The sequence below is a fragment of the Myotis nattereri genome, assembly GCF_964212035.1.
Source record: "Myotis nattereri genome assembly, chromosome: 2".
Taxonomy (NCBI): domain Eukaryota; kingdom Metazoa; phylum Chordata; class Mammalia; order Chiroptera; family Vespertilionidae; genus Myotis; species Myotis nattereri.
Genome location: NC_138076.1, coordinates 185,714,901 through 185,723,967, shown reverse-complemented (window position 1 = coordinate 185,723,967; position 9,067 = coordinate 185,714,901). Strand labels below are relative to the sequence as shown.

Here is a 9,067-nt window from a genome sequence, read left to right as displayed (position 1 = left end):
GTTGTTTAAACGGCTTTGTTTTCTGAAAGTGTTCATTGATCTCTGCAAGTTGATGATGGTTGATCGAATCATAGTCCCTGATTCAACTAGGAAACTTTTGTTAAAGTTTCCACAGGTACATGGAATTATCTAGCCTTTTGAACCTATATAAGCCAACGTTGCCTTGGTATAACATTTAAAAACAAAGTAAAACAGGTGTAATATTTAAAGAACAAAGTAAGACAGTATGAAAAAAATATATAGTTTAAAGCAATTACAAATCTTTATTCAGTTTTATGCAAATATATAAGGGCAGGAGGTTGTGATAGGTATTGGGGGACCATTGACCGTGACTATCCTGCCTGTGAAGGAAAGCACTGACTGCCCTTTGCTCTGGAATATCTTCTCAAGGATGTTTGTTTAGCTAACAGCCTTGAAAGATAGAGATTGTCTTTCTCAGGAGCCAAGAACAGGTTTTCTTTCAGTTTTGTGAGGTTGGCAGAATAATGGCCTCTCTACAGACATCCATGTCTGAATTCCAGAAGTCTTTTGACTATGCTTCCTTACAGCGTAAATGGGAATTAACGCAGATGGAATTAAGAATGTGAATCAGTCAAAGGCCCTTAGAATAAGGAGGTTATCCTGGATTGTCTGGTTGGGTCTCATGTAATCACAAGGATCCTTTAAAGTGGAAGAGAGAGTCAGAGAGGACGATCAGAGTGAGGCAACGTGAGAACTCAGCTCGATCTGGATAGTTTTGAAGATGGAAGAAAGGGGCCAGGGACCCAGGAATTCTCGAGGTCCCTAGAAGCTGGAAAGGGGAAGGAAATGGATTCTTCTATAGAAGGAAAGCAGCTAACACTTTGATTTTAGTCCACTTGGACTTCTGACCCCTAGAACCGCAAGCTAATAAACTTGTATGGGTTAAGCCACTAAGTTTGTGGTAATTTGTTTCAGCAGCCATAGGGACCGAATAATATTCCCTGTAAGATAAGGATAGTGTCTCCCTCTGGAGCAAAGTTCAGCATGCTTTCTGTACAATATAATAAGGATCATGTCTCTTTCCAGGGCAAAGGCAGGCATGCTGATTTCTCATGACAAAATATTCAGGTTTCCTAAATTCAAGTTTTCTCTGCTGGGACACTACCTAGGGTGGAAGCAGGCGTCATTGGCTCTCTCTGCATTGCTCTGTGGGTATTGGGGCTTGGAGGAATTGGCTCAAAGGCTGATACTCTGGCCACTGCTACTGTAGTGAGTAATAACTTGTCCTTTTCCTCTGACTCGTGAATCTCATGTCTTCTGCCAGCATCTATAAAGCTCTAGCACACTAACTTGTTAGTTTGTAAGTAGACTTTTCACTGTGTGTTTACTGTTAATGGGTTTTTGCAAAATTTCTTTAAAAATCCTCCAGCAGCCAGATAATATTACATTCATGATGCTCTTTACTTTCCATACTTTAGGGATGAAGTATCATGTCTCTCTCTACCTTTACTAAGATCAGAGATCAGCTAGCAACAAATTGGAAATCCTATATAATGAAAGCCTAATATGCAAATCGACTGAATGGCGGAACGACTGGTGGAATGACTGGTCACTATGATGAACACTGACCACCAGGGGGCAGACACTGAATGCAGGAGCTGCCCCCAGCCCACAGGCCCCAGGCCAGCCAAGGTGGGTGCCAGAAGGGGCCCCTGATCACCCCGCTGGCCAGGCCTAGGGACCCTACCCATGCACAAATTTTGTGCATCGGGCCTCTAGTAAAAAAATAAAAATCAAACCTGGTTGTTTACCGCAGATAGTTTGAGAAGCGTTTTTGTCTACTGAAATTTACTGCTATGGCTGCAACTAAAAAGTCCCTGGTGTGTGTGTTTTTTTCATCCACAGAATTTCCTTCCTGCCACACGTCTCTGTTTACCTTCTCTTCCTCCATGCCATGCCACACGCAGAGAAAATCCTTGGGAATTAGTCTCTCAGAGTGCTTTTCCCATGAGAAGCATTCCCGCTAGGAATTTTTGGCGAATTAGATTTCCTTGGTTATGCCACGAAGCTCCCTGGCTTCCACAGCCCTTGGTTTTTATCTTACACTTTGTGGAAAAGTCATCATCTAAACCAAGGGTTTTATTTCATGGTGTGAAAACCAAAGCCTCTTATGACCAGGCAAAATATTGCCTTGTCTCTTTTCTGACCCAACTAGATAGTGTCTTGGGAGAAACTGTGTTAGCCACCCTCACTTCCCTTTTCCCTGACATAAGGCCTGGCTCAGTTGCTAGTTTAGTTAAACAGCATTGCTTCTCTCCACACCTCCAGAAATATAAGGGTGAAGTGGAAATTACTTTATTTACAGGCTGAGTGTAGCTAGAGAAATTGACCTGTGAAAGAAGTTGGAAAGAAACTTAAAACTAATTAATTAACTCAAGAAACATTTATTGAGGCAACTATATGCAAGGCACTCTTTTTTAAAAAAATCTTCACTTGAGGATTTTTAAAAAAATTGATTGAGAGAGAGAGAGAGAGAGAAAGAGAGAGAGAGAGAAGCATTGATGTGAGAGAGAAACATCGATCGGTTGCCTCCCATCTGCACTCTGACCGGGGATTGAACCTGCAACCTAGGTATGTGCCCTGACTAAGAATCTAACCTACAGGCTCTCTGAGTCCCGCGGTGCCGCCCAAGGACCACAAGAAGGAGAAAGATGCTGGAAAGTCAGCTAAGAAAGACAAAGACCCCATGAGCAATTCGGGGGCAAGGCCAAAAAGAACTGGTCCAAAGGCAAAGTTGGGGACAAGCTCAGTAACCTGGTCTTGTTTGTCAAAGCCACATATGACAAACTCTGTAAGGACATTCCCAACTACAAGCTTATAACCCAAGCTTATAACTCCGAGAGGCTGAAGATTCGAGGTTCCTTGGCCAGGGCAGCCCTTCAGGAGCTCCTTAGTAAAGGGCTTATTAAACTAGTCTCAAAGCACAGAGCTCAGGTGATTTACACCACAAACACCAAGGGTGGGGATGCCCCAGCTGCTGGAGAAGATACATGAACAACAGATCTCACTGGCTGTACATTTTGAAAAATAAACCTTTATTAAATCAAAAAGAAAAAAAATAATCTAACCCACAAACTTTTGGTGTACAGGATGATGCTCCAACCAACTGAGCCACCTGGTCAGGGCAAGGCACTCTTTTCGATCCTGGAACAAAGCTTGAAGACTGGGAGCTTCCTGGGGAAGGATGAAGAGAACCTTACTTGGGAAGAAATTGAGAAATATATTCCAGTGTCTAGAATTGTGAAGTTTGGGGATTATACGGAGGGGGAATTTTGTAGGTTTATCATTGAAAAATTTTTTTTTAAAAAAATATATTTTATTGACTTTTTAGAGAGGAAGGGAGAGGGATAGAAAATTAGAAACATCGATGAGAGAGAAACATCAATGAGAAAGAAACATTGATCAGCTGCCTCCTGCACATCCCCACTGGGGATGCGCCTGCAACCAAGGTACATGCCCTTGACTGGAATCAAACCTGGGAACCTTTAGTCCGCAGGCCGATGCTCTCTCCACTGAGCCAAACTGGTCAGGGCAGCGCGCTCTTTTTTTCAGAGTCAGAAGCTTAACTGAAACATTTCTTCTTCCTAACAGGCATACAAGAAAAATTACCAATACTCCTTTTCTCTTCTAGTTCTTTGAGAGAAATAAAGAATATTCCTGCTCACACACTTGGAAGTCACTGGTAAATAATATGGGTCAGAACTTTGTCTATTCAGCAGTGGACCCATTGAACTCTCCAAGCTTCCTCTGTTATATGCCTAAGATATGTGTTCCTTTTGTACTAAGGACTACAAAATGACCAGCTCCTTTAAGAGACTTGGAAGGAGTTGGGGATTACCAGGTTGGTTAATGGATGGGTTTAACATATTCTGTGAAAAATACATTATGCATAAATGTTAAATATGTTTAACATATTCTGTGAAAAAATACATCAATTTGTAAGAAAAGGCAATTGGATCATGTAGAGTTTTGGTTCCTAAAAGAATCTTTTCTTGATTGAAAACGTGTAAGCAAAGGGTTTTGTGCATTTTGGTAAAGTTATGTAACCTATGTTTTTCAGTTCTGACCACTACAAAAGAGAGAAAAAGCTTTTGCATGTAGCAAAGATACATTCAAAAATCAGGAGATCAGTCATTGCCAATCGGTACCTGTGCGGCCTTCAAGGGCGAGAATGGTATACACAACAACAAAAGATGCTTCAGAACAAATTATGAGTTCTTAGAAGGTAAATTAATGTCTTTTTTTATTAGTTGCAAAGGAATGGTTATTACCAAAAAATATCCTGTAATGAGCTTGTATCCCGAAGCTATCTCTCAAATGGAATTTATGTATAGGCTAGACTATACGTGAGGACAAATATGATATCTACTATTTTCATGAGAAATAAAACTACATTTGGATTTAGGAGCAGTTTATATTGGTCGATATTTAGCTAGTTAAGGTATTCAACACATTTAAAACATCTTCCTTTAGTAGGCAAAACAGAACAATGCTTATAGTCTAATTTTCATTTGTAGATATTTTGCTATAGAGTAAACATGTATTGTGAATCATATATGCATTCTTGGTATTGGCCTGGCTATTTGCCTACTAAGCCCAGTTCTACCATTCACCTGGAAACTGTTTCTAGAATTGGAGAAATGATATTTGAAAAGAGAGAAACTTTTTGTAACCATACCTTATAAGCCTATCAAGTACTGGTAAAATTCAATATGGGAGAAAGAAATTTGGAAAAAATACTTTTCACAGATGAGCAAGATAAGAAAGCAAAGAACAAAAAGAAAGAACTAAGAACAAGTAAAAATGCTGCATTTCCTCTTATGGGATAGAATTTTCAGCAACTTTTGAGGACCAATATATAAATAATGAGGTCTTAGATTCCTTTGTGGTTCTCTTCTAAGAAGTAATTAAATCCATTTATTATTCTTGTCTTTGAAAACATTGGTTTATTCCTACTTTGACCTTTAGGGATTCTAATAGAATTACGGTTTATTCATTTGCGTCAATGTTGTAGATTGTGTAAAAACATCTTTAAATGAGTTAATATATATGAGGCCCTTAGAAGAGGGTCTGGTACTTGTTTGCAGTACATAAGTGTTTATTGTTATTATTTTTTTCACAAGGAGAAGAAAAATCTTATGAGGAGTCTAAAAGCATGTAAGCTGTTTATGGTTAATCTTTGGAATGCCTTTTGGTCGAACTTTCATGCAGATTGAATGCATTGAACTAATTTCCCAGATGGCTGGATGACATTTTTGACTTTTCAGGATGACTTTTGAGGCTGTCTTTGTGTGATGATTTCTATCAGTCTCTCTTTCCTAGTCCCTAAGTTTTGGAGAGCAACTGGACTTGTTTTGAAGTAACCAGCCATTAGATGTCGCTTTCTTCTCATCGTTTTTTTGGTTTAGGAAATGTGCCCAGGGCTTAAACTTTTTAGTTTTCTTTTCTTCTTCTTCTTCTTTTTTTTTTTAAAAGTGCCTATAAATAGTCTTTATGTCATAGCTAAACAGGGAATTCAATTTTAGATTAGTAGATAAGAGACACAGTACTCAGCTCCATGGAATGATTAAACTCTGTGTCTGTTTTAAGTGGCCTGACTCAATGTCCCCAGCGGACTAAATTTGGAAATGCAGTTTTTGTGTTTTTCTTTCTTGCTGAAGTTAGCATAGCACAGTTTTTACACTAGATACCTTGCCTGGATATACCTTTATTGAGGTCAAAGACCATTGGTTTTTATCCATTGATCCCTGGGTGAAAAGTCTGTTCTTCAGATCCCTATTGAGAGTTGCTCCTGCAGAAAATCTTGGGATCGCCCTCTTTCCACCAAAATTGCTTAGGAAAAGCCCTGTGCTTACCTCTGTCTCAGAATTTATACTAATATATTGAAATTGTTTACTTAAGTTTTAGCCACACTGAACCTTAGGTAATAGGGGATATGGACTCTCCCTTCTCCCCCTCCCCCTCCCCTCCCCCTCCCCTCCTCCTCCCCCTCCCCCTCCCCTCCCCTCCCCTCCCCCTCCCCCTCCCCCTCTCCCTCTCCCTCTCCCTCTCCCTCTCCCCCTCTCTCTTTTTCTTATTACCTGCCCAGTTGTGGGAGGAGGTCATTGAGTGGACCTGACTGCTGGTTGACCCTTGGGAGGATTCTGGGCAGCCCGAGGCTCCTCCCCTGTTCCCCTGTCCTTGGAATGTACATCCTGCCCACTGTTTCCACACTAGGAGCAGTTTTCAAGGTCATAGCCTTGAGAGAGTAATATGCTGTTGAGACGGTCTGGACTGTATGACTGAACCCTATGAAGGCCTCTCTATAAATCTGTAAAATGCTGGCGGGAGGGTGCAGAGATCTGCTCATCTTGTGACCACCCAGAACACAAAGCACATTACTTCTTCAGCTTGCTGCCTACCCATCTGGAGTGGTCTGCCCCTTTCTCCCATTTCTCCTCACCCAATGTGTGTGTGTGTGGGGGGGGGGGGGGGGGGAGAGGGGGAGGGTAGTTTCAAATTTCCGTGGAGATCTCCTGAAGTTTCCAACCAGCACCAGGGCATTCCACAGCATTCTTACATCAGGTACATCATCAATAAGTATTCTTAAAAAATGAATGAGTAAATAATTAAATGGGGCAGAAAACAATTTGGGAATGCTTTGATCTTGTTGCTTGCTATATATCTATTAGTTCTATCTCTTTTCTTATCCTGGATCTAATCATGCACAGCTTTGTTTTGAAATGTTAAATCATACTTTGGATGGCATGAGCTTTCTGCAGCAAGAGCCAGAATTGGGGCAATACTGGTTTCACTCGGCTTAGGCTCCTGTCAATGTCTTATCTGGGTGTTTCCTTTTGTGCACACAGTACTAGCTTCTAGATGCAATGTGTGTGTGTGTGTGTGTGTGTGTGTGTGTCTGTGTGTGTGGTGTTTTTTGTTTTTTTTTGAGGAATTGCTCATGAATATAGTTCTTTGGAACTTTGAAAAATAGAACCTTAGCAGAACAAAAGATGAAGGTAATTATAAATTAGAGTGATTTTTTAATTTGCAGCTTAAGTAATTGTTTTATTGTTCCAATTCACTGTGACTGGGAGGCCTGGCATGATACCTATGCTGGCTTTGTTCCCTGGAGGGGAAGACTCAAATGTAAAAAGCTCATAAGGAATATGGAGATTATTTTCCAACATTTAAAGGAATATATCCCAAACCCTTCTATAAACATCAAGTTTAGAGATACTGCAAGATAATACAATTTCCCTCATGGAATTTTTGTTTGTTTCTTTGTTTGTTTTGTTAATCCTCATCTGAAGATATTCCCCCTCCCACCCCCCATCAATTTTTAGAGAGAGTGGAAGGGAGGGAAGGAAGGGGAGAGGGAGGGAGGGAGGGAGGAAGAGAGAGAGAGAGAGAGAGAGAGAGAGAGAGAGAGAGAGAAACATCAATGTGAGAGAGCCACATTGATTGGTTTCCTCCTCTAATTACCCCTACCGGGCTGGGAATTGAACTTGAAACCCAGGTACATGCCCTTGATGGGGAATCGAACCCGCAACCCTTTAGTGCATGAGCTGACACTCTAACCACTGAACCACATCAGCCAGGGCCCTCATGGAATTGAATAAATTAAAACAAAATGTAAGTGACCTTAGATCTCCAAAGCTGATATAACACACTACAGTCATTTATAAACCTATCACAATAAACTCTGCCATCTATATATATAAAAGCCTAAGGAACCAGCCAGCTGGCTGACCCTCTAGTTGTATCGCACAACTGAAAACTCTGGCTTAAAATTTGTAATTTTAAAATTTTAAAGTTTGTAATCATATTAGCTATGATGTGCACTGACCACCAGGGGGGTAGACACTCAACGCAGGAGCGGAAACCACAGGCATGGAAACATGGAACAGACTGATGAATCTCAGATGAAGGGGGGAGAGGAGAGGGCAGAAAAAGATTAACCAAAGATCTTATATTCATACTAGAGGCCCGGTATACAGATTCATGCATTGGTGGGGTCCCTTGGCTTGGCCTGCAAGGATTGGGCCGAAACCAGCCCAGTGCATAGATTCGTGCACCAGTGGGATCCCTTGGCTTGGCCTGCAGGGATTGGCCGAAGCTGGCAGTTGGACATCCTCTGAGGGGTCCCGGATTGTGAGAGGGCACAGGCCAGGCCAAGGAACCCCACCGGTGCACGAATCCGTGCATCTGGCCTCTAGTTTTACATAAAGACCATGGCATGGGCATGTTATATGACCCTGTTGCTGTGACACCTTAACTGTGTTATTACCTGACCCTTTAGTCCTAAGTGAGTTGTGCTTACTTCCTTGGTATAGTTTACATTGAGATCAAGTCAGGTTAAAGCAGTTAAAACAGTGGCCTCCAGACTTTCTGGAGCTTTCTTAGTATCATGCTCTGGCTGAGGCAGCTTTAACAAAAACACTGGAGCTGATGAAGTAGACAATTATGAATTAGAAGGTGTAAGACCAGAGAGAAAATATTTTGAATTAAATTCTTTCTTGAAATCATGATTGACATTACTTTTTCTCTTTTGCAACTTTTTATGTGTTTCTGACATGGAGTTCTTTGAGACATTTCTTTGATGGTCACAAGACTTGGCTCCACTGAAAAACTGTAACTAGTAAAGATTATTAGCAATTTTGGGTATGAGAATGTGTTCAAGATTCATGAAAAGCTGATTCAATCTGACAGGATTAAAATCTACATAGACGTCCAAAACAAAAAAGTAGCTTTTTTGGTAAGTGATCTCATATTGTTTTTGCTCCAACTGGTGTGAGAGGAAGAAAACACACACCCTTCAACTGGTCAATGAAAAGTCTATCAGTTTTTGTTTTGTTTTAAGACCATCTCTTTCTATTAATATTCATTAAAAGTTTAACTGCCTGGTCAGAGTGGCTCAGTTGGTTGAGTGTTATCCCATGAACCAAAAGGTCACCGGTTCAATTCCTGTCAGGAGTGCTCTCATGTAGTTAGAAATGGTTCTTCTTCCTCTCCCTCTGCAGGAAGCAAGAGGTTTTCCTCCCGTGGTTATGGTGGGTTTCTGATG

At 41.0% G+C, this 9,067-nt stretch overlaps 1 pseudogene across 1 annotated transcript; it reads left to right on the top strand.

Annotated features, from left to right (window-relative positions):
* Positions 1 to 485: 485 nt before the first annotated feature.
* On the top strand, positions 486 to 3,015 carry LOC308513965 (small ribosomal subunit protein eS25-like; annotated as a pseudogene). Its single transcript has 2 exons — positions 486 to 549; positions 2,625 to 3,015. The product of its transcript is annotated as a small ribosomal subunit protein eS25-like (transcript).
* Positions 3,016 to 9,067: the final 6,052 nt, after the last annotated feature.